The sequence below is a fragment of the Dipteris shenzhenensis genome, chromosome 29 (genome assembly GCF_047967505.1).
Source record: "Dipteris shenzhenensis isolate YYH24624 ecotype China chromosome 29, Dip_SZ_1.0, whole genome shotgun sequence".
NCBI classification, from domain to species: Eukaryota; Viridiplantae; Streptophyta; class Polypodiopsida; order Gleicheniales; family Dipteridaceae; genus Dipteris; species Dipteris shenzhenensis.
The window spans coordinates 50,785,340-50,810,593 of NC_141624.1; the positions used below are offsets into that span (position 1 = coordinate 50,785,340).

At 42.4% G+C, this 25,254-nt stretch overlaps 5 pseudogenes; 1 reads left to right on the forward strand and 4 right to left on the reverse strand.

Moving 5' to 3' along the window:
* Positions 1-2,967: 2,967 nt before the first annotated feature.
* On the reverse strand, positions 2,968-4,597 carry LOC147882990 (uncharacterized; annotated as a pseudogene).
* A 628-nt stretch (positions 4,598-5,225) lies between these two features.
* Positions 5,226-5,850, reverse strand: LOC147882991 (uncharacterized; annotated as a pseudogene).
* Positions 5,851-6,122: 272 nt separating this feature from the next.
* Positions 6,123-7,074, reverse strand: LOC147882992 (uncharacterized; annotated as a pseudogene).
* A 1,314-nt stretch (positions 7,075-8,388) lies between these two features.
* On the forward strand, positions 8,389-9,444 carry LOC147882993 (uncharacterized; annotated as a pseudogene).
* Positions 9,445-16,923: 7,479 nt separating this feature from the next.
* Positions 16,924-17,886, reverse strand: LOC147882994 (uncharacterized; annotated as a pseudogene).
* Positions 17,887-25,254: the final 7,368 nt, after the last annotated feature.

Genomic DNA, 25,254 nt, shown 5'->3' on the forward strand with positions numbered 1-25,254 from the left:
TGTGGCTCTTCAATGCCATAAAAGGGTAGGTTACCATCCTCTTGAAGGAGTTTAAGGTAGGATCCTCTTTGAACATCTTTTGCATTAGGGTAGGTTCTCCAACTAAGTGCTCAAACATTGACTCTTCAACCACCATCTCTGGCAGTTCTTGTGGGTGGTTGTCTGGGTATTTTATACCATGGGTGAATTGTATCTGCTGCCTTGCTTTTCCCAAGTCTCTCTTCAAATTTCTCTTGGCACTCTCGTACCAATTTTTGTGCTTCTTTGAGGCATTGCATCTCAACAAGAGGATGTGGGTATTCCCCTTGTCCCTTTGGAGTAGTGGCTCTGGCCTCAATTGGCATCTCAACATCCCTTGGAAGGGTTGCTGGTGCTTCCTTCATGACAATGCTACTTCTTGTAGATGTCAAAGAAGGTAGAGGTGCAGTATCCTCGTCGGATCCACTATGGATGATTACTTGGTCTTTTCCCTTTCTGATCTTCTTTGCGGACTTTATGGTCCTTATAGACTTATGTTTGTCCTATTCCTTGGTTACTGAGGTACTAGCTTTATCCCTTTTTAACTGTCTTTGTAGCACTTGATTAAATGCTTTCACTTGCAGACTTGTAATGGCATTCAGGGATACCATTGAGATTTGTCCTCTCTCGATGCTCAATAAAAGAAGACTTGCAGCCGTAGCATCATTTGCGATGGATTCCCTCCTCGTTGGATAGTCCTTCTATAGGTGATCAACTCCACAGCCGCTACACAAGGGTGTATTTGCTTGTTGAGATATCAAGCTCTAGCCCAATGTATCTCCTAGGTGACTATCATTTATGTCATCGCCTACATTGGTTGTACTCATGGCATAGTTAGACTGCCACGTATGTTTTGGTTTGGGTTACATATAAACCATGTATTCTAGGGTTTGATTTATAGGGTATACCCCTCTCCTATTGTATTATTGTTGTGTGCTATTTTCAAGTAAGTGAAGATAAACTTCAGCCTCCACAAGTTCAGGATGACAAACCTCCTCATGGGAAAGGGAGTTTGGGAGTACCTCAGTGGGAAACTCCTACTGAGTTAAATGCCTTTCAATAATGGCATAAAAAAGCCAAAAAATTCTTGTATTCGTTGTCTATCAGTATTTTAGATTCCATGATTGTGCATATATAGGATGTAGAGATGCCTAAGGAGGCATGGGATACATTTGTAAACTATATAGCATGAATACAAATGCATGAAAGATGCGCCTCAAGCACGAGTTGCACAATGTGCAGAGGAAAAATATGAGTATAAATGAAGGTGAAAGGTCTTGCAAATTATCTTGGCTCAGTTGGAGCACTTGTTGATGATGACTTAGTGTCCGTGACCTTGAATGGTCTTGGGAAGGATTATGCATAGCTTCTCACATCCATTGGAGTCCATGAAACATTTCTTGATTTTCAAGGACTTATTGCTCTCCTGTTGAGTGAAGAGCAAAGGAATGGTGGTTTAGCCACATCAACTTCACAACATTCTACCTTCTCAAGAGCCAGGTTATGTTAAAACAGGTGATGATATTGTGCATCCAATTACGCAAGTTGGTAAAGTGCCATTGGCTATGCAGGATGACAAAAAGAAGTACTTGGCACATGTACTTCATGTTCCAAACATCACTAAGATCCTACTTTAAGTTGGCCAGATTGTTGAGCAATGTTTGTAAGTCAGATTTAATCCTGAAGGATGCTTTGTTGAGGACTTGGAAAATAAGTGCCACTTGGTTGCAAAAAGCAACAAAAATGGGAGAATGTTTACCTTGGATGTAGATATGCCTGAGGTGAAAGCTGCTATGTTTGTGCATGGGAGAGGTGTCATTGTAGATATTGAGATATGGCACAAGCACAGTGGGCACGTGAATATACAAAGGCTGAAATCTATGCAAATGAAAAACGTTGTGGTAGGTTTGACTAAATTCAAAGTCGAGGGAATGCAAAAGTTATGTGAAGCATGCCAGACATGCATTTCCAAATAATGCTTAGGTGAGCAGAAGACCCTTGGGAGTGATCCACTCAGATGTGTGTACAACCAAGGCTACTTCTATTGGTGGATGCCATTACTATGTGACCTTTATTGATGACTACACCAAGAAGTGATGGATTTATTTTATGAATCACAAAAAGTGAAGTGTTCAACCACTTCAAGGCTTTTAAGGCCATGGTTGAAAAAGAGAAATGTGTGCATATTAAGATGCTAAGATTGTAAAGAATGCGGGAGAGAGGGAGAAGACTCTATTGCAACTACTTCACAACATACACATAAGAGGGAGGACACAAGATGTGGAGACTGAAGCTTATCTTCGCTTACTTGAAAATAGCACACAACAACAATACAATAGGAGAGGAGTATACCTTATCTGTCAAACCCTAGAATACGTTGTTCATATGTGAACCCAAGCCAAAACATACATGGCAATCTAACTATGCCACGAGTACAATCCACATAGGTGGTGAGATAAATGATAGTCACCCAAGAGAGACATCGGAGCTAGAGCTTGATATCTCAACACTCCACTACAAGACACTGCTGCCATACACGCGTTCGATACCCGCGGCAAGTTATGGGTGCGTGTATGGTCGTGCATAAATATGAGCAGTGTCGAGTGTGTGTATACTAGCATTTAAACTCGCGTGTGTTTTGTTTTGAAAAATGCATGTAATAGCACGTGTATATACGCGTAAAATCTATTTTTTACACGCAATGATACACGCCCTGTTACACGCGACACAGAGCTTTATAAGAAAAAACTCCATTCCTTTTCAAAATTGAAAACCAGTTTCTTTAAACCATGTCATAGTACATTACAATATATATATACCATCACACAATCCCACTACATGCATTTACAACAATATAATATATTCAAAAATAAATCATGAGATGATTATTAAAAGACAACATATACAATAGAAATGTCATCAATTTAGAATGATACTGTGATGGATTGGTTAGGGTTCGATCTCATCTTCAATAAGATCCATCCTTGCCAAACGATCAACATCAATATCCATTTGATCAATTTGTAAGGCTACGATTAAATTTATTCCACTATCGATATTCTATCCATTGATAATGGTACCGATGCTTCGATCATCCTCATCAACATCACCATCATCCTCAATGGTAGGGTTATCCTCATGATCATGAGAAATGGCACGATCATCCTCATTATCATGATCATCTTCATTGGCATGTTTGACATCATCTTCATTGTGTCTTGCTACATCCTCCATATGCTCTATATCAGTGAATGTATTATACATCACTTTGGAACGTGGTGCACTAGGGATGACGTACCACCATTTACTGTCATGCACCATTGGCATATAGATAACCTACTAAAATACACATAATGCATTAATTAATTAGCATTTCAAAAGTCAAGGGGTATGCGAGCTTACATATATATTTACATGAAACACATTTGTAAAAAAATGCATACCTGCTCACATTGTTGTGGCAATACAAGCCTATCTTTCTTTGTTTGCCAAAACTTTGTAGAGTCCATAGTTTCATAGCCACTTGCATGGCGTTTTATCATTGCATTAGGCCCTTTTTCCACCACGTTCATTTGCCATTTGACATCTAAAACATACACAAAGAAGCGATGAAAGTCAAGCCTAAATATGTCTTGGATTGTGCCACAATAATCATCCATTTTTCCATTGGCTCCCTCAAAGGTACTAATGACACCCCAATCTTGTGTATTCCTCTTTTCATCTATTCTTTGTGTTTGAAAATGCTTGTCTTCACACCATATAGCATTGAACATAGTACACTGAACAAAAATATAAGCAATATCTCTGTAAGCAATGTGAATAAATATTTAAAGCAAATCACTTACAAAGAATGCAAAACATTAGTTCTATGTACCTTTAACATGCATCCTCGTGCATACTCCCATTCTTCCACCGTGATATACAGCCCCTCTTCGCTCTCTGCTCTCTCCATTTCCTCATGCAACCAATCAATATGGATATCATTCGGAAGTGTTGCTAGATGCTTAGGGTACGCCTTACAAGAGCCATGTTGTCTCCAAAAGAGAGCTCTGTTTGCTTGCCTTTTTGTCTTTGCATCTTCATATCTTATAACCCATCTTCTCATCACATCACTATTAAGGATGCAAGTGAAATTGAGATCATCAATCAATGTTCTGTCAATTACTTTACTCTGTCCTTTTCCTTAAGGCACAATAGAGGTCATCCTCAAGTCCTCTTCATTGCTTCACAGTCGCGGCAAAGAGCTATCCACCTGACCAAGAAATTCCGAAATATATACGAGAGACTCTTGTATCAACCAACCCTTGGCCATGCTTCCTTCAGGCCTTGCACTTTGCCTCACAAAGTCTTTTAAGGTCTTCATGAAGCGCTCTAGGAAGAACATCCAACATGCATGCACAGTGCCACATAAAGAAATTTCATCCACTAAATGCACAATGAGATGTAGTTGACTTGTGAGAATGGTTCGTGGAAAAGTCTCCTCTACCAAACAACCCACCTCCACTGCCATAACACGCGCATCATCCAACGTGGCTGGATCAATTGCTTTGGAACTAACATATCTAAAAAATAAATGCATAGTACGTTATACGTAACCTCATGCATGTTCATTTTGCAAGGTATAATGAAGGGTGATTGGACATGGGTTTTACATACCTCACAAGCTCGCCCATCTTATAAATACTTTTTTTCAAACTCTTGTTTGCAGAATGGTCGATGCTAGTAGGTAGTATGAACTGTGCACATAAGAGCACATGTATATATGGTTTAGGGCATTACAAAATTAACTTTCAATGTATAAGACTTGGAAAACACTTATGTCGAGCATCTTGTGCCAATCGTGGGACTTCAACCCATATAATTGCTCAACGCCTCTTTTCTTAGTGGTTGTAAAGGCTCCCTTCAATGATCTCATGCATTCAGTGGGAGTACACAAAGTGGTGATGGCCTGCTTTACCTGCTTCTCCTCCTTCTTTGATATAATCCAGGGTGCAGGCGGAAGATGAACGTGCCCACCCTCCTCTTATGGCCAATCTTGACGTATACGTCCTGTGACCTACAAGTCCTCCCGTATGCTAACATTTTCTCGTTTACCAATAACATGTTCCCAAATACCAGATCCCACATTCTTGAAGATGTGCATGGGATCAAGAAGATGGTTGATCTTAAGATGGGTCCAATATGGTAGCCGGAAAAAAATGGATTACCTACACAAGGGATTGCTCATCTTTAATCCAAGTAGAGACTACACAAAACAAGATTGAAAAACATTACTATACCTGTTCATGCCATCTGGAGGAAGAACATTTGTAGACTCCCAAATACGCTTCCAATCTTTTGCACGAAGTGTTTGTGGAGGAATGTTACTCTTACTAGCAACATATTCAGGATGATCTGACAGTAGAAATCTATGATGATTATCGAATATGGTCTTACATAAACCGTCAGCATACTCATGTACTAACGAAGGGCCACAAATGGACATGCATGTTTACCCGATGTTTTCAAACCTGTTAAAATATAAATAAAAGTTAGAATAATAAAGTCAATAGTTATAATTAATATAGCTAGTAGTATTAGAGTAGGGAGGTAATTAGAATTCTTACCACAACAATCGATGTATCCTAGAAAGTCATGCATTGTCCACATCAACACTGCTTTCAAGTCGAAGTGTCAAGAGGAGGGAGGCATACTAATGTCCACCACTGCAACACCTCTCCATAGTTCCTCCAACTCATCAATCAACGGTTCAAGATAAACATCCATATGCTTGACTTTATGTTTCCATGGAATTAGAAGGGATAACATAAGATGTCCCTTCTTGATCGCCATTGATGGTGGAAGGTTGTAATTCACCAACACAACTGGCCACACGCTGTATGTGTGCTCTTGAAACCAAATGGATTCACTCCATCCATACCTAGGCCAAGTCTCAAGTTTCTGGGCTCTGTTTTAAAGTTGGGCCACTCATCTTCAATATGCTTCCAAGCAGGAGTGTCTGCAGGAATTCTCCACATGCCATCATTCAATTGATGTGAGGAATGCCGTGACATGAGCTCTACTATGAATTTGCACTTGAACATGCGAGGAATTATAGGAAAGTGTCACAAGACTTTACGAGGTACATCAAAACTCTTCACATCTGTTCTATACCTTACTTCACCACAAGCGGGACAATGTCGATCCTCCTTATGCATCCCACGAAAGAGAATGCAATCATTGACACATGCATGTATGCGATCATAATCCAATCCTCCAAGAGATGTCACATAGCGCCTCGCTTTGTCTCTTGAGGTGGGTAGTCTATTCCCCTTTGGAAGCATGTTTGATAATAGCGTGCATCCAATATCATCAATTAGCCCTAAACCCTAAACCCTAAACCCAAAACCACACATTCAAATTCGCAAGTTAGAATGCTTACTTCAATAATGCGTCAAGACTTGCATTGCTCCATCCATAAACTGTTTGTATATTGAGTAGTTCAAGTGAAGCACGTAAAATAAAGAATGTGCACCCTTCAAAAACTGGTGTCGATGAAGCATTGTAAAGATGCTCTTGTTCCATATCATTGTCGTCCATACCTTTGGGATCATCCCTAAAAAGATACCGCACCATATCATCAAACACTTCCTCTTCCACAACTTCGTGGGGTGCAGGACTATTGTCATCCCTTTCCCACTCATCTCTGACAATAGATCCCGGAGCTCCAACATCATCTCGTCGACGCTTTGCGTGCTCTCGCCGTGCATAGGGCACCATGTTAGGGTGTGGTACTGCATCCTGCTTCAATCAGAGTATATATATTACAACTCCATTAATTTAGACACCATGAGTCATTTGAATACTATATATCAATTTACATCTACTCACCTCTAATCCTGTTTGATTCCATTCTCCATACATGGAGATGTGATTCAAGGTAATTCAACGCGCTCGTACAATGCATCCTTGACATCGATTACACATACACTTGATCCTTTGTCCCAACCACACATCACGATCATGATGACGCATTGTCTCATCCTCACCAGAACTACTTGAGGAGGTTGATGGCATCCTATGTACAAAAGAGCAAACACATAATCAGGATCAGTTCTTAATGAAAGCAAAAAAGTCTCTGTGTCGCGTGTATTAGCTCGTGTACACGGTGTGAATCGTCTGTACTGTGCAAATACGCATGTAACGGCACGTCTAGCTATCAAAAATCGTGTGTATCCATGCGACTTTTATTACTACACGCGCTTCTATACGTGCTCCTACATGCAGTTATCTGTCTATACCTAACCTGCAACCCGCCGCCTACTTCAAAATCCATTTTCAAACTTCATCACTTTCCTTCGTCACTGCCAATTGTGCCTCTTCCAAGCGCCTTCCACTCGCCTGGCCTACCCAAAGCAAAGTGCAAGGAGCATACATGGGTGTAGAGAGAAGATAGGGGTGAAGGAAGCCAGCCAAAAAAGAAGACAAAGACTCACTTTTCGAGAGGTCAGTCTACTTGTCCTTTGTTTATGCGATTGTTTTGTCTCCTTTCCTTTTGGTTGTGATTGCATGCAGCTGTGGAGAATGATATTGACAGTCGGGTGTTTTTTAAAGGTAGATTTGTTGGTGGTCGATCGCTTTCAAAAAAGTTTTTGTAGAAGCACATGAAGAAGTGCATGTATTGCTACGTGTAGTCTGTTTGCACGGTTTGTTCACGCGACTATACACGCGATCCTGGACAGGTTTTTACACGCGACCATCTGTTCGTGTCTTCCTTGTCCAGCTTGCATGTTTGCTCATCTAAAACATAAAGATTGTCGATTGTGTTTGTCCTTCTTGCATGTTTGCTCATCCAAAACATAAAGATTGTCGACTGTGTTTGTCATGCTTGCGAGTCTAGTTTGTCGAGCTTGCATGTTTGTTCATCCAAAGCATTTTGTTACTACCTACCTATGGGCATTAATCATGTAGGATGATGCATCAGTTTAGGTTCTTCATGGATCCAGGTTCTTTGATTTTTGCAGATTCTTTATGGATCCAGGTTCTTCATCCGATCCATTTGCATATACCACTTGGATGATGGAGATGCTGAGTCATTTTGGGCACCATCCTGGTCCCTTTGAGCTTACAGAGTACATGCAAGCCCATCCCCCTCCTAGATTCCCTAGGCATGCGACCCCGCCCCTGAGTATTCATGTCACTCCACTACCATCTATGCCTGCGAGTCCGACGAGACGGCATGCAGATTCTCCTCTTCCACATCCACCGAGGAGACATACCCCGTCCCAGACACACTCACGCACACCCTCCTATAGGTACCATCACGTCAAGGCTCACAGCCACCATCATGTGCTCCCTCACAGCCACAATCACGTACACAGTCCCCCAGTCATGACTACTCCTGCAATACAGAGGAGAGCAAACGTTGTAGTAGGAAGAGTGGGAGTGGAGGATGTGGCGGGTGCTTTGGTGGGGGAGGTAGTAGGGCTCGCGGTGAGAGAGGAGATAGAGGGAGGTGTGTTAGAGGAGACAATGAGGATGAGGAGGAGGTGAGAGAGGTGGAGGGAGTGATTTACTATGATGTTACGGATAGGGGCAGGGTAGTCATAGATGCGAGGGGGAAAGAGGTAATGGAGTACATGCGGGGGGTAGTTTCAAACTTGTACAGAAATTGTTTTATAAAATTTAAAGATCAAAATAGCCGATTAGTTGGGGAGGTCCTAGATGCTGTATATAGTCGGTACCCCAATCCCCCATAAGCAACATTCTCGAATGTATGGGGAAGGACACGAATAAGGGAGATCTTAAGTAATAAAAGATCTCACCTTAAGAAACTCGCGTACGATGATGGGCTGAATGTAACTGCGGGTGGCTATTTTACCGAGAAACCTACCACTGCGCACAAACGTGAGTGAAAGGAGGCAAAGAAACGAGTAGAGGGTGGCGTGAAGAGCAGGCAGCATGTGAAGGCACGATGGATCTAGATGGAGACCATTGGATCTTCGCATTTTGGATCTGGCGGCGTCGAGTCATGAAATTGTGTTGATTATGTTACAACGACGGGTTATGGGGAGGAGGCCCACAGCCCACGAGACTGGGTATGCTTGCTAGCATAGTAGACGTGACACATGGGCCCTCTTTAGAACTGAGGGACGTATTACGGATGCGCAATTTGATGCGGCCATGAGACCATACGGTCGACAGGTACTTGAAAACTCTAAACGAATGATTATGGTTTATTGAATTACATATATATATATTCTTATATACGATATATTACTTAAACAGGCACAAGCTACTGCTGCACCTATTGATGCTCCTTCCACTGATGATCCACCCACGGCCCCTGCTCCTGCTGGACGTGAGCACTACTCATCGGACATGTATACCTATGTGAGCTCATCTGATCATGGAGGGAGCAGCAGGTCTTCATCTGGGTCTAATTAGTACTCATACTTATTGAGGATGTGGTTGTATATAAATTTTTGTAACTGAAGCCATGGGCTTTTTTAGACCGCCCAATTTGATTTTGTATATATTTGTTTATAATTGAAGCCATGGGCTACTTCGACATATGGACTCCTTGTATATATGTGTACACATAAAATTTTGATAGTAATATTGAATCGTGAATTGATAGTATTGCATTCATGTCTGTCTTGAATCATGTATTGATAATATATGCATTCATGTTGTTCTTGAATCGATAATGACAATGCACTAAATCTTCCTCGTGGATGGTGCAATGCACCCAAAAAAAATCGAGAGAGTGGTGCTTGAATGCTGGAACAGCATCCAAGTACCAAATAGCACTCTCTGGATTTTTTTTTTCCTCTCTGTTCGCACGTATCGAGGCGTCAACACTGTTAAAGTCGCGTGTATACATGTGGATAGTCTGTCAAATGCACGTGTACAGGTGTAGCTAAACTATAAGAACACATGTACCAGCCCGTGTATCAGTGCGTCTGACTATGTGTATACACGCACATTTACACGTATGTCTCTGGCTGCAATGATACACGTGCCTATACACGAGCCCGATACTTTCTTTCCACAAGTCATTTTGCGCGGCCAAGAGCATGGGTATGAGCCCGATCCTTTGTAGTACTCCCCCTCAAGATCAAATCCATCTCAAGTAACCAAGCAAGCTCCTAAGGCTGCAAAGCTTCTCGGTACCCAAGTCCTTCGTAAAAATATCAGCCACCTACTCCTCAATGCTAACACATGCAAGATCAATCTCACCTGTTACAACCTTTTCATTTTCCCTCACAAAGTGATAATACACCTCAATGTGCTTTGTTCTAGCATGATAAGCTAGGTTATTAGCAAGCATGATGCTGCTAATGTTGTCACAATAAATGACAACTGCTTCGTGAACTGACTGTCCCATATCTACAAGTAGCTTCTGTAACCAAGCTACCTCACATGCAGCCATAGCTGCACCCCTGTACTCAGTCTCTGTGCTCGACAAGGCAACTCTCGGCTACTTCTTGCTACTCCAACTAATGGCAGCACTCCCAATGGAAAACAAAAAACTACTAGTAGATCTCCTATCTGAGACATTACCAGTCTAGTCAGCATCTGTGTAGCCATGTACTTGTAATGCCAAGAAGTAACGCAGCTCTTCCAAATCCTTCATCTCAAATTTTTGCTTCAAAAGTAGCTTCACTTCATTAATGTCTGTATCACTATCACCTGTAATAATCAAGTCATCAACATAGATGACTACAAGCACAATCCCCCCGTCTATCCTTTTCACATAAAGTGATGGAAATATGAAATCCAATAGTGACAAGATATTGCCCTATCTTGTTCGACCAAACATGCCCTGGGTGCCTGTTTTAAGCCATACAAGGCTTTGTGCAACCTACATACAAAATCGAGTGTGCATCATCCTCATAACCTTCTAGTTGCATCATATACACCTCTTCTTTCAAATCACCATGCAAGAAAGCATTCTTCACATCCATCTAATGCGAAGACCATCCTTTTGCAGTAGCCATATCAATTCATTGCTCTCATGGTTGCCATCCTTGCAACTGGGCTGAAGGTTTCCCCATAATAAATTCCATATGTCTGTGAAAATCCCTTGGCAACCAATCTTGCCTTGTACTTCTCACAGACCCATCAACATTGTGCTGTACTTTGTCAACCCACTTGTAGCCAATAGCCTTCTTATCATGAGGCAAAGGCATCAAATCCCAAGTGTGGTTTGCATCCAAGGCATCCATCTCTTCATCCATAGGTGCTTCCCTATTATTATACCCTGCTGCATCCTCAAAGCATGTGGACTCTAGTTGCTCTAGAACCTTGACCATATAAGCATAATCATGTGCAATATACCCATCATATCTCAGCCTATCAACTAGATACTTAACACGTGTGGACCTGCATACAATTGGATTACTTGCAAGAGTATTTAAAGCATGTCTAATTTTTCTTGCACTAGGTGTAACAACAGAAGGAATCCCAAGCTCCTCATCAAGGCTCATTGCAGAGCCACTTGACTCTCTATCAACATGAGAACTACTAGCTGAAACATCAAACACTGGAGCATGGTCCACCTTTTCTTTTCCCTTGCGTGATACCTTCACAACAGCATGAGGACCACCATGTGACGATTCACTAGATCTCAATCTCCTTGTCCATGCATTAGAACCACCAGTAGAGGACTCTCCAGGTCCACACAAGGCTTGAGATTGTTGCTCTACATTTACTACAGCATTCCCAAGTTCTTTTGGGGCTACCACCATTATTGTGTTAGACCGTGGGGCTTTAAGCTGCCATACCCATGTCTTTCGTTGGGGCGGTTGTGGGTTGTGGCTTTGCGGACTGGAAATCTTCATCTTAGGGACCCAAATATAAGGATTGCCTTCATAATAACCTTGGGACCTAAGTATATGGCATGGAATCCACCTATCATCACGACAGGGTGACCTTCATGGTATCCATAGTTATTGGGTTCTTTGTTTGTTACGGCAAGGTTTGGGGAGTTAGGGTTTAGCATGTTGATGATGAGGTTGTTTGGGGAGCCAAACCTTTACTTCATGGATCTTGCCTTCCTTTGGGGGCAATAAGTCCTTGTGGACCCATCGTTGCATGGGTTGGATAGGGGGAGAAGGTATCTTAGCTAGTGTAAGGTTCACTGCCTTCAAAGGAGAGGCTGGTGTCGGCAGTGAGCTAACAACCACCTCCATCATGGTGGTACTAGGCTGAACCTTGGTATCCTTGCTGCAGAGTGATACCATCGTGATTCCATTGGGAAGGTACAGGGCCGAAGTGTATTCTATCCAATTGATGTGACATGACGTTACCGCTATCTACGGTCTTCCTAGGATCACATGCTCTTGCAGTGTGCCTATGGGAGTCACAAATGGTAGTAGATGGTTAGCAACTAGGGTGGTATGCCTATTGATCCTACCACACTTATACTTTGCCCATTTACTGCAATCATCTGAGAGGATGTAGGAGCGAGAGGTACTTGGAAGCGTTTAATGAATGTCTCAAATGAGAGCAAGTTATGACTTGCCCCGGTATCGATCATGACTTTAGCTTGGGCCTTCGGACCTTGTACTTGAAAACCTACTGTTATCCTCACAAGGGGGATGATTGTGGGTTATTCATCATCTACGATGATAAGAGTATCCATGTTAATGTTATTGGCGGTCATGTCTCGTGCATTTTTGTTTTTGGCATCGTTCTCTCGCTCTTCCTCCTGCTTTTGGAGCTTGAGCTCCTTCTCTTGTTTCTTTTTACGGTGAAGTAGAGCTAAGATATTCATGGTTAAGAGTCCATAATACCCTTTGGGATTGATATCATTTATGTATTCCACCATCTCAACACCATCAAGTGTCTCAATGCAGACTGTCCCCTGAGGGGTGATTTTGGATAGACGGTAGGGTCCTAGGCCGCGATACTTCATTTTTCTCTTGGTGTTGCGTACACTGAAGAGAAAGGCTAGATCTCCTTCATTAAGGTCTTTGGATTTAATATTGTTGTCAAACCACTATTTGCAGCGTAGCTTTTCAACCCCCTCGGCCCGTTTCGTGCGATTCCGGCTCATCGAAGACATGGAAGGACATATTGTCTTCCATGCCTATCTTGGGTACTCCAAGATCTTCGTCAAATACTCTACCCATGAAGTTAGGTTGGGAATCGAGTTCTTCTTCTTGATCCTAGTCTATCTATTAGTGGGGGTACGACATTGAGGAGGTCTTGTTCCTTCTTTTATTCCTCTACCCGTGGCGGTATTTGTATTAGCTTTGGGGGAAGGAAGGGGTGAACTATTAGGGGGTGAACTATGTCTGGTCCCCTGTTGTCACGTAACCGTCGATCAAAATTTTCTTGGCATTCACGTACGAGGTCTTGAGCATAGATCATCCTCTGTTTCTCAACGACGAGGGGGTCAGGGTACTTGCCAAATCCCTTAGGTGTGGATGGTCTAGGTGCCCTCTTAGACCTCTGTCGAGTCTCGTGTGGGGTTAGCATATAAATGGGGTCTCCTATCAAGGACTTACCACTTGATGCATGTGACTCATACGGTCGTGGTATCCTTGTCAGATCCTTCTTGGATCACAACCTTGTTTTTCCCTTTACCCACCCTAACCGCATTCTTTTTGCTATTTGAGGTCTAAGGGTCGATATGGTGGTGTTTAGCTTTGGGGTCTTAAGCTTTCAAGGATTCGGCCTGATCTTGTCTTGTCTTGGCTTGTAGCCGGGTCAGCATATTAAGCAAATACAACTTGCCCTCTTTAGATGCTCAACAAGTTGAGACTCGTGATTACGAGAGGCGAAAGTGTTGTAGGTCTCTTCAAGGGAGGGTCCTTGAATAAGTGATCCACTCCACACCTAGTGCATGAGGCGGTTAGTGGTGTGGGGTTATCTTGGGCCGGTGGGAGGTGTATGTTTGGATAGTCTAATATCCTATGTGGTCATGTACAGTGGTAACATAAAGAGAAGATAGGTGGTGGTAGCGGTGAATTAAAGGGGTTGAACATGCCTCTCAGTTGCTAGGTAATTCTCCACCCCTAAGTTGGTTCCATGGAAATCCCAGGGTATTGAGTACCCTAATAGTGCATACTGTCCTCATAGTGAACTACTGGTGGGTATCACTAGCTTTGACATAGTCCAGCCACTCAAAATCCAACTTGACCTTGATTATTCCTAAAGCTGGGTCTACTAGTCGAATCATGTTGATAGAGGTGGTGGTAGCATTAGACATTTCTTCCTCTATTGCCAATCTCTGTGTACCCTAGGCTACTTCCTACCTTCGTGTACGGATGGATGGTGTTTAAGGAAGCAGTTCTTTTGTTGGTAGCTGACCCATCTACAAATAAACCTCCACTTATAGGGCGGGCTTTGCATTTGGTCATGTCTACCTTTATGACTTCCTCTCCCTACCTTATACAAATGCAGTTGGTGGACCAGTCATGGACTAGTGGGGAGAGTCGCATGAATAGGCATTCTAAGATGATGTTGAAGGAGTCTGCTTTCTTCTAGAATTCCATAAGAATGCATGAATGCCTAAAGGACATGCAAAAGGTGGTAATGCATATATATTTCACTGTGCCACTTTGCAGTCGCCCCATCTGCTAGCTTGACTAGGAGGTTTGTCGATTGGTACTCTAGCTTTGCCTAGGCTTCCCAACATCACTGAAAAATAAGGCTTACTCCTGACCCTCCATCTAATATGGCCGTAGCTTTGTGGTTATGGTAGGAGACATGTACCAGAGCATTAGGATCATCACCCTTGAAGTAGTGATCTAACATGTTGAATGGTAACTTAGGAAGGGGTTTCCCTTCCGACTGGGTACCATCCTTGTGAAAAGATGGGGTTGGCTCTAGAGATTTCTTGGCCCGAACCTAGCCTTTTGGTGCAGGAAGCCACTCGTTTATCCAGTCAGATCTATCCATAGGGTTGGACATCCTATGGGCATCTTTACCTCAGTGAACAAGAAGGTGATAAGACCTGTTATGTCCTTGGGTCCTTCTACTCGGCCCATTTCATGCGATTCTGGCTCATCTTGACCTAGTCTATCTGAGGCTCTATGTTTACCTATGATGTCACCCGGTTGTGGAGACTTGGCTCCACTCTTGGAGGTTCTAGTGCGGATACGACATCGCAGAGGTCTTGTTCCTCCTCTTATTCCTCTACCCGTGGTAGTATCTATATTGGCTTTGGGGGAGAGAAGGGGTTAACCATTAGGAGGTGAACTATGTCTACTCCCTTGTTGTCACGTAACCGTCGCTCAAACTTTTCTTGGCATTCGCATAGGAGGTCTTGAGCATAGATCATCCTATGTTTCTCAATGAGGGGGTCAGGGTACTCACCAAATCCCTTAGGTGTGGATGGTCTAGGTGCCCTCTCAGCCCTCTATTGAGTCTCATGTGGGGTTAGGATATCAATGGGGTCTCCTGCCGAGGACTTACTGCTTGATGCGTGTGACTCATACGGTCGCAGTATCCTCATCGGATCCTTCTTGGATCGCAACCTTGTTTTTCCCTTTACCCACCCTTGCCGCATTCTTTTTACTATTTGAGGTCTAAGGGTTGGTATGGTTGTGTTTATCCTTAGGGTTTTGAGCTTTCAAAGATTCAGCCTGATCTTGTCTTTTCTTAGCCTGTAGCCGGGTCAACATATTAAGTGGAACACTTACAACTTGCCCTCTTTAGATGCTCAACAAGTTGAGACTCGTGATTACGGGAGGCAGAAGTGTTGTAGGTCTCTTCAATGGAGAGTCCTTGAATAAGTGATCCACTCCACACCCAGTGCATGAGGTGGTTGGTGGTGTGGGATTATCTTGGGCCGGTGGGAGTGTATGTTTGGATAGCTTGATACCCTGTGTGGTCATGTGCAATGGTAACATTGCATTTGGAGGGGGGTTGTCTCTATGGACATTCGGACTCCCTGTGGGGGCCTTCGCATGTCTAGCAAGTGAGTGGGGGTCTCCTGGTTGTGCTATTTATATCTCTTTCTCTAGGCTGGAATGTAGTTTTCTGGAACACTAAAACTGGTGCTCCCTCCCACATGATATAGCAGAGCAGTATCATTGGCTCCTCTTCTGGGTCTTCAGCATATTCCGTTGCTGAAGTGTTTGGGCTAGCAGCCACTTCACATTCTTGTGAATCCTCTATTATGACTTGGTGAGCTGGGGGTCACCCTTGGCAATGGAGGTTGCGAAGGAAAGATAAGTGGTGGTAGGGGTGAATTTAAGGGGCTAAACATGCCTCTCATACAAGGGATCGGGCTCATACCCGCACTGCTAGCTACAAAAAATGACTTATGAAAAAAAAGTAGCGGGCCTATGTATCAGTGCGTGTATAATCGTGGCCACAAACATGCGTGTAAAAGCGTGTGTATGATGCTTGTCAGATGCAATGATACACGAGCTTATACATGTGTTTTACTAGTTTTGTTGCGTCAATACACACATGTTTAATAGATTTTCCGTGCATATACACACGATTTTGACAGACTTTACATGCAGATACATGCAAACAGAGAGCAAAAATAAAAAATCCAGAGAGTGCTATTTGGTGCCTGAATGCTATTCCAGCATTCCAGCACCCAATAGCACTCTCTAGATTTTTTTTTTGGTGTATTGCACCATCCATGGAGAACATTTTTTGCATTGTCAATACACGATTCAAGAACGACATGAATGCAGACATTATCAATACATGATTCAAGACAAACATGAATGCAATACTATCAAAATTTTATGTGTGGTGAAATAAGCCCATGGCTTTCATTATGCAAAAACATATATACAAGGGAGTCCATATGTCAAAGTAGCCCATGGCTTCAATTATAAACAAATATATACAAAAGCAAATTAGTTTGTCTAAAAAAGCCAATGGCTTCAGTAACAAAAATATATATATAACCACATCCTCAATACGGATGTGATACTATAAGTCTGAGTACTACTCAGACTCAGATGATGACGAGCTGCTCCCTCCAAGATCAGATGAGCTCACATCGGTATACATGTCCAATGAGTAGTGCTCACCTTGTCGTTCACGTCTAGCAAGAGCAAGAGTAGGAGCAGCGGCAACGGCAGCGGCAGCAGGTGGATCATCAGCGGTAGGAGCATCAGCAGATGTAGCAATAGCTTGTTCCTGTTCAAGTAATATATCATATATAAGTATATATATGTGTAATTTAAAATTTAATAAACCAAAATCATTTGTTTAGAGTTTTCAAGTACCTATTGACTGTAAGGTCTCATGGCCATCTCAAACTGTGCGTCCGTAATATGTCCCTTAGTTCTGAAGAGGGCCCACATGTCACGTTTGCTATGCTGACGAGCATACGCAGTCTCATGGGCTGTGGGCTTCCTTCCCATAACCCGTTGCTCTAACATAAACCACACAATTTATAAGATTAAAACAATCATAGAATCAATGAATTACGTAAAAAATCAAATAAGGTGGCAAGATACTTATGAGCTCTGCCTCCCACAACTCGACGCCTCCAGATCTGAAATGCAAAGATCCAATGGTCTCCATCTAGATCCGTCATGCCTCCACATGCTGCTTGCTCTTCACACCACCCTCTACTCATTTCTTTGCCTCCTTCCACTCGCGTTTGTGGGCAGTGGCAGATTTCTCGATAGGATAGCCACCCGCAGCTTGATTTAGCTGATCATCATACGCGAGTTTCTTAAAGTGAGATCTTTTATTACTTAAGATCTCCCTTATTTGCGTCCTTCCCTGTACATCCGAGAATGTCACATGTGGGGGATTGGGGTACCGACTATGTATAACATCTATCACCTCCCCAACTAATCGGCTATTTTAATCTTTAAATTTAATAAAACAATTTCTATACAAGTTTGATACTACCCTACGCATGTAATCCATTACCTCTTTCCCCCTCGCATCCATCACTATCCCGCCTCTATCTGTCACATCATAGTATATCTCTCCCCCTACCTCTCTCACCTCCTCCTCATCCTCATTGTCTCCTCTAACTCCTCTCTCACCGCGTGCCCTACCACTTTCCCCACCAAAGCACCCGCCGCATCCTCTACTCCCACTCTCCCTACTGCGGCATCTGCTTTGCTCTGTACTACGGGTGGAGTCACGACTGGGGGATTGTGTATGTGATTGTGGACATGACACTGAGCATGGCGGTGGCTATGAGGAAGTACGTGATGGTGGCTGTGAGACCTGACATGACAGTGCCTAGGAGGGGGTCCATGAGTGTGTCTGGGAAGGGTATGTCTCCTCGATGGGCATGGGAGAGGAGAATCCTGCCATCTTGCCAAACTTGCACGCACAGAAGGTAGTGTCCAGAGTGACATGGGCACTCGAGAGTGGGGTGACTATACCAGGGAATCTAGAAGGGGGATGGGCATAAATATACTCTATAAGCTCAACTGGGCCAGGGTGGTGCCCAAAACGAGCTAGCATCTCCATCATCCAAGTGCCGTATGCAAATGGATCGGATGAAGAACCTGGATCCATGAAGAATTTGCAAAAAGAAGCTAGAGAGTATATGTACAAGATGCATACATGCATAGCATATACATATGTATCATGCACATGCATATGCATTCTCCTCTTCCCTTCCATTTTCCTTCTCTTCCCCTCATCATACATACATGCATATTGTGAAAATGAAAATGTAAATGCATATGCATCTTCCTCTTCCCTTTCCCTTTCTCTTTACCTTCCCTTCCTTTCCCTTTCTCTTCCCTTTCTTCCTCTTCCTCTTCCTCTTTCCTTTCCTTCTTCCCTCTTTCCCTTCCCTTTCTCTTACGTTCCCTTCCCTCTCCCTTCTTGTCTCTTTCCCTTCCATTATCTCCTCCACTTCCTCTTTCTATTCCCCTCTCTCCCTCTAGAACCCTTATACAACCACATGATCATGCATAGAAATATGTAATTATGATAAGCAAAAAACAAAAAAGTGTGTATACACTCGTGCACAGTTGCGTGTAAAACCCGTCAACGAAAACGTGTAAAACCCCATCCAAAATCACGTGTATATTCACGTGAAATTACTATGCAAGAAGGGTAGACGTAGGCATACACGCAATCCTACACATGAATCTTTGAAAATGGTTCGCAAAAAAGGCCGCCTATCGACCCACATCCATAAAAACAAACCCCAAAGTGTCCTTTTCATTCACAGTGTTCAGAAAAGTATAGAGACAGTTGCACAAAGACAAGAGAAGGAAAGAGAAGAAAGGACAGAGACACTTACATAAAGAAAAGGAACATTTGCATAAAGAAAAGGAAGGGAAGAGACATGACAAAGTGACTCACCTCTTGATAAGTGAGTCTCCCGATGAAGAAGATGAAAGTGATGAAAGTAATAGGGTTTTGGAGTAGGCGGCGGCTTTTGTTTAAAGTATGACACAGACTGCCGCGTGTAGGATTGCGTGTATCATCGCGTGTATGGTTACCTTGCAGTGCAAATACATGCATTTTCACACAGGGTAGAGACATATATACACACGTTTTTACACAAAGTAGATGCCGTTACATGTGTTCTCACACAGTGTAGACGCGGGTATACATGCGATACAGAGACTTTTTATACTTTGATTAAAAACTGATTATGATTATGTGTTTGCTCTTTTGTACACAAGATGTCATCAACCTCCTCAAGCAGTTCTAGTGAAGATGAGACAATGCATCACCACCATAACATGGTGCCCTACGCTCAACATGAGCATGCAAAGCGTCGATGAGATGATGTTGGAGCTTTGGAATCTATTGTCAGAGATGAGTGGGAAAGGGATGACAATAGCCCTGCACCCCACGAAGTTGTGGAAGAGGAAGTGTTTGATGACATGTGTTGCGATGGTGGACATTAGTAGGCCTCCCTCCTCTTAACACTTCAACCTGAAAGTAGTGTTGATGTGGACAATGCATGACTTTCCAGGATACAACAATTATTCTGGTAAGAATTCTAATTACCTCCCTACTCTAATACTATTGGTTATATTAATTATAACAATTGACTTTCTTATTCTAACTTTATTTATATTTCAACAGGTTGGATGATGCGCGTGCTATGGCAGTGGAGGTGGTTTGTTTGGTAGAGGAAACTTTAATGCGAACCATTCTCAAGAGCCAATTACATCTCATTGTGCATTTGGTGGACGAAATTACTTTATGCGGCACTGTGCATGCACATTGGATATTCTTCCTAGAGCGCTTCTTACCATAGAAAATAATGTCAGAATCAGGGCTCAAATCGTCAGAGAAGAATGAGAAAACAGGCACTCAAAAAAAATAAAAAAAACAGTCCTGCTCTGAGTTCTTCGGGTGAGATCTATGCGTCAATCTCGCGAGATCCACACGTGGATCTCTGTTGTTCCACACATGGATCTGTCAAGATCTACGTGGGGAACTATCCAGATTTGTGCAGGGAACTGGGGACTCTATCTGAGATTTCTGTTGATGCAAGAGATCTACTGACTCCCAGATCCGCGTGACGTGGATCTTGCAACAGTCGAAGAAAATAATAAATTTAATTTAATGTGTCTGACATGTGTCAGACATATCCATGCATGGATTTTCAAATTTTTTTGGGCGGGAGTTTCGGAGATCCGTATGGAGATCTTCTTAGATCTGTGTGTGGATGTTCTGATATGCACATGTGGATCTCTGTCTGGGATCTGTGCGGGGATATTGCAATATCCACACGTGGACTTGGGCAATTCTACGTGGGGATCAACTAGTTTCTGACAGAAAGTTTCCGATTGTTTTTTCGTTCGTCGTCGATGTGATTTCATCCATTTTGGGGGTGTCTTTGGTGTTTTTCCCGATCTATTATATGTTGGGAGTTTAGGGGGAGAATTAACTTACATATGCATAACTAAAAAACAAGTAAAAACATGAAAAAAATAGGTGAACCAAATTTTTAGCAAATTCTATCTGTCTCTACCCCTACTTTCTGTCGAAGAAAATTAAGGTTTTATGAGTTTTTCGTGATGTTTCTTTTCACTAGTGGCTTAGCAACTACACTACCCTCGTCTACATCCGATCTAAGCTAATTCCGTTTCGAACAATCTCATAAAAAATCTAAAAAGCTAATCCAACCTCTTTCTTTCTCTCTCTCGCTAACTCTCTCTCTCTCTATCTCAACTACTAGCTCCTTTCGGAGCTAGGCAATGGGTTTCTCGTAGGAGGAAGAACAAGAAAGAGAAAAAAGCATCCACTCCCTGACAGTGGTGCCAAAAATGTTATGCGATGGAGGTGCAATGCCGTGGAGGTGCTCAAGGCCTCCGACCGCTTGCCATAGAGTGGCGCGCGCCTCTGTTGTGCTCCTATCCATGGGTGTCACTACCCCGTGGCCTCTGGAATCTCTCTAGCTCACCGCTCCACAAGATGGGAAAGGGAAGAGGAGGGGAGGAAGGGATGAGAAGGTATGTAGGAGCGTGGTGAAGGGGGAGGGGGAATGCGTGCATAGGAATGGCAAGTAGACAATAATGGAAACCAGCAACCAACAACCAAATCACAACACAAGGGAATTGGAGGGAAATGGGGAGCTTGTATTCCTTGCAATAGAGAATGAAGACCAAAGTCAAAAGACTTGGCTTTTGTACAAGACCTTTTCCAAAGGGATGGTCAAACCCTAACTTTCTACTACTAGACCTAATTCTCTAGTTTGGTCAAAATAGACCCAAACTGAGATCTATCTAGCTTAGCCTCTTCCTAGTAGTATTGGGAACATGATTACAAGGCTCTCTACTTCCCTCATGTCATTTCAATTGAATGGACTTCCGCTATAAATCACAAAAGAATAGTACAAAAATGTAGGTGGAACCCACTAGCCTTGTTAACCTTCACAAAATGGTTAACAAATTTTCACTAAGCTTGTTGGTTTAAGACAATGCTCTTCACTAGTGGTGCGTACCGACGTGGGAACGGTGGGGGAAAAGAATGTGGGACTACACTTCCACTCAAAATCAAGACGGCATCATAGCATATAGTCTTGAACTAGAGAATCCAATAAGGGTGAATGATTTACAAATAAAATTTGATTATATAAATAAGGTAGGACTATTTCTTCCACCCTAAGTGAATGTCACCATAACATAAGGGACTTTAAAAGGAGCATCCAACTAAGCCAATATTGTACAAATGAGAAATGACTATATTAATGGAGTCACATATGAATGTCACCCCAAGTGAATGTCACCATAACATAAGGGACTTTAAAAGGAGCATCCAACTAAGCCAATATTGTACAAATGAGAAATGAGTATACTAATGGAGTCACATATGAATGATCAATGTGAATATTATTTAGATTCAAATACTTGTATTTTGAAGTATGGTAAAAATTAAGGGAACATGTTTACGAAAGTACAAGTCATTGAGTGAATATGATAATATATAAAAAGAAATAAGCAATGGTATATATGTAGTAATAGGAAACAATATACTCGACGACATGATTCACAGTGTATAGGATGGTATATATGGTAGCTCACTGTCTAGCATAAAAACTTTTTGTCTATGTGTTAATTTTTTAAGGCATAATGGGACCAAGGATGTCCCATTCTATGCCAATAATTTATAGTTATATAATTAATGATTTGTGCCATGGAATTGTTGCAATATATTACTTAATTTTTTCATTAATACAAAAAAGATGGCTCAACTATTAGAAACAAAATTACAAATAGAACATGTTAAAAGAGCTTAAATAGAACATGTGCTTATGTGAATATGTAAGTGTGTATGCTTAAGTATGTCTTATATGTGTACTTACGTGTGCTTATGTGTACACTTAAGTGTATACTTATGTGTATGCATAAGTGTATACATAAGCTTATGCATGCATGCTTATGTAATGCACACACTTGTACACACATAAGCATATGTATTATGCTTACACACATCATAACCTGCATACACACATTCTATACACACTTATATAAACACATAAGCATATGTATATATTCAAGCTTACACCCTGCTTACACACACCCGAGAAAAGGGTTCCGCCAAGATTCATTTGTTGAGGCTTGCAGTAGGGGGCTTGTGTGCATGGTGTGCAAACGATAAGTCTAACACACTGATATCTATACTTAGGCAACACTTGTAATGATATGGCACATGTTGTAACCCTCTTTTAGATTTTCTATACAATCCTTCACTTTTTTGTGCTCCATGGACTTTGTAGCATGAGGGTTCTCAAAATCTACAAGTGCAAGTAGTGTGTCTTTGTACAATACTAGAATGCATGTAGCAGATTGATGAGGCTGGTGTTTAACCATCTTCCATTTTAACTTCTATATAATACGGTCACTTGTACACTCATGACTTTGTGTCACGACTGTTCTTAACTTCTACAAGTGAAAGTGAAAGTGATGTGTGTTTTTGTAAAATACTAGAATGCATGTAGGTTGATGAGCTTAGTTCCATCGTAATGTAACTTTGGATACTTTTGTTGTAAATGATACTCTGAAGATTTTTGTAAATGAAACTTTGAATACATTTCCAAACGATACTCTAGATTCTTTTGTCAGTGATATTGTAGATAGTTTTTTGAATCTTATGCTCAATGAGTGTGAATTATATCGGGATACTTTTGTGAATTAATTATGGATATGTTGTGAGGAATCAATTATATATATAGTGTGTGAGCCATTGCATCTATACTCTCTAGCATGTGAATGTACAAACGTCGACATGAACAATATTATGGATATGTTGAGTAATCAATTATATATATAGTGTGTGAGCCGTTGCATCTATATTCTCTCTAGCATGCGAATGTACAAACGTTCGACATGAACAATAAATACTCTTATGCAAGAGCACTCTTCCTCCAGGTGTGCTTATTTGAGCTTGTTCTTAACATGGAGGTGGAACTTCCTTTTATGTTGCAGTTGTTCGAGCTTCTTTGTCATTGAAGAATATTCTTTTTAACTCCATTGTTTAGTCATCCTAACAATTGAAGATCAGAGGTTTTATCCTCACCATGAGGAGTTGGGTTCTACCCCCACATCGACAGCTTTAATTTTCTTTTCCATCTAATACAAGCAAGACGTCGTTTCCAAAAAAAAAAAAAAAAAAAATCTTGTGGAGCATTGATATGAAGTGTTGTACATGGCACCAGGCATTGATATGAGATGCTGTCCATGGCCTGGTGCCAATTTACTACAAACCATATGTGATGAGGTGCTGGGCATGAGCATGCTAGTATTACTGAAAGAAAGGTAAGTTGATTCCTTCTTGTTTCCTTACATACATATACCGACTTATTTGTCTGTCATGACATTGACACCCCTGCCATGCCGGTTGCATATATACGCGTGCATTCAGAATAAAGCAGTAGTTAAGCGAGCATGCTTGTCTTTGGGCAGCTCGTTATTACTAGCAGGCAGGAATACGATCGGTAGGTCGCCGTTGCTGCCTTCGTCACCGAGCTTGATGTAGCTCACTCCATCTTCAACGTAACGGGCAAGACCGCTGGAGTATTCGCCAGGAGTGGATAACATGTAGAACGATTGGCAGCGTGTAAATGCCGCGCGATTGCATGGGAACGGGCCAGCGACGTCACTGGCATGTACGACCTTGAACACGGCAGAGGAACAAGTATCATCAGTCCCGTAACAAGGTGTCCTCTCCAAAAACCACTCCGTTTCACTTTCCTGCCTCCATCCCCAGTAATGCACGGGTAAGTCCTTCGTCAACTTGAAATAGTAAACTCGCACGGTGTCGTTCCAAGCAACCGGAGTGCCCAGGGCCGTGGAGTCGTAGGGCTCAGGCAAGAGAGTCACGCGGGAACCGAATTCGTAGGGGGATCCAGTGAGACGTAGGTAGTCGGTGTTGTTGGTCTCGTCATACTCATATGTGATGCCTCCGTCGCCAAACTGGGAGGAAACAGTGTACAGAGTCGCGCCATAGCGGACTGGCCCAAGATAACAGTTGGATCCATAGGAGTAAACGACATCAGAGTCACAAGCAGAGAGCGGCGAGCAAGAGGCCGCATGCAGAAGCGCAAGCAGCGCCGGCAGGGTGGCGAAGAGCAGCGGGATGGACATGATCAGTCTGCAGGAAGGAGCAAAAAACAGGCAAATTAGCGACGCGAAGCAAACAGGAAAGACAATTATAGACGACGCGAAGGAAGCAAAAAACACCTGCGAGAAGCCGCCGAAGCCATGCTGCCAAAGAGCAAGGAAGGAAGGAGAAGGCACGTGGAGGAGGAGCGGGCAGGCGCTTTTTAAGTAGGCGGGGAGGAGATCGGGATCATTGTGGGGATCTTCCGGTGTTCCAAACATGTGA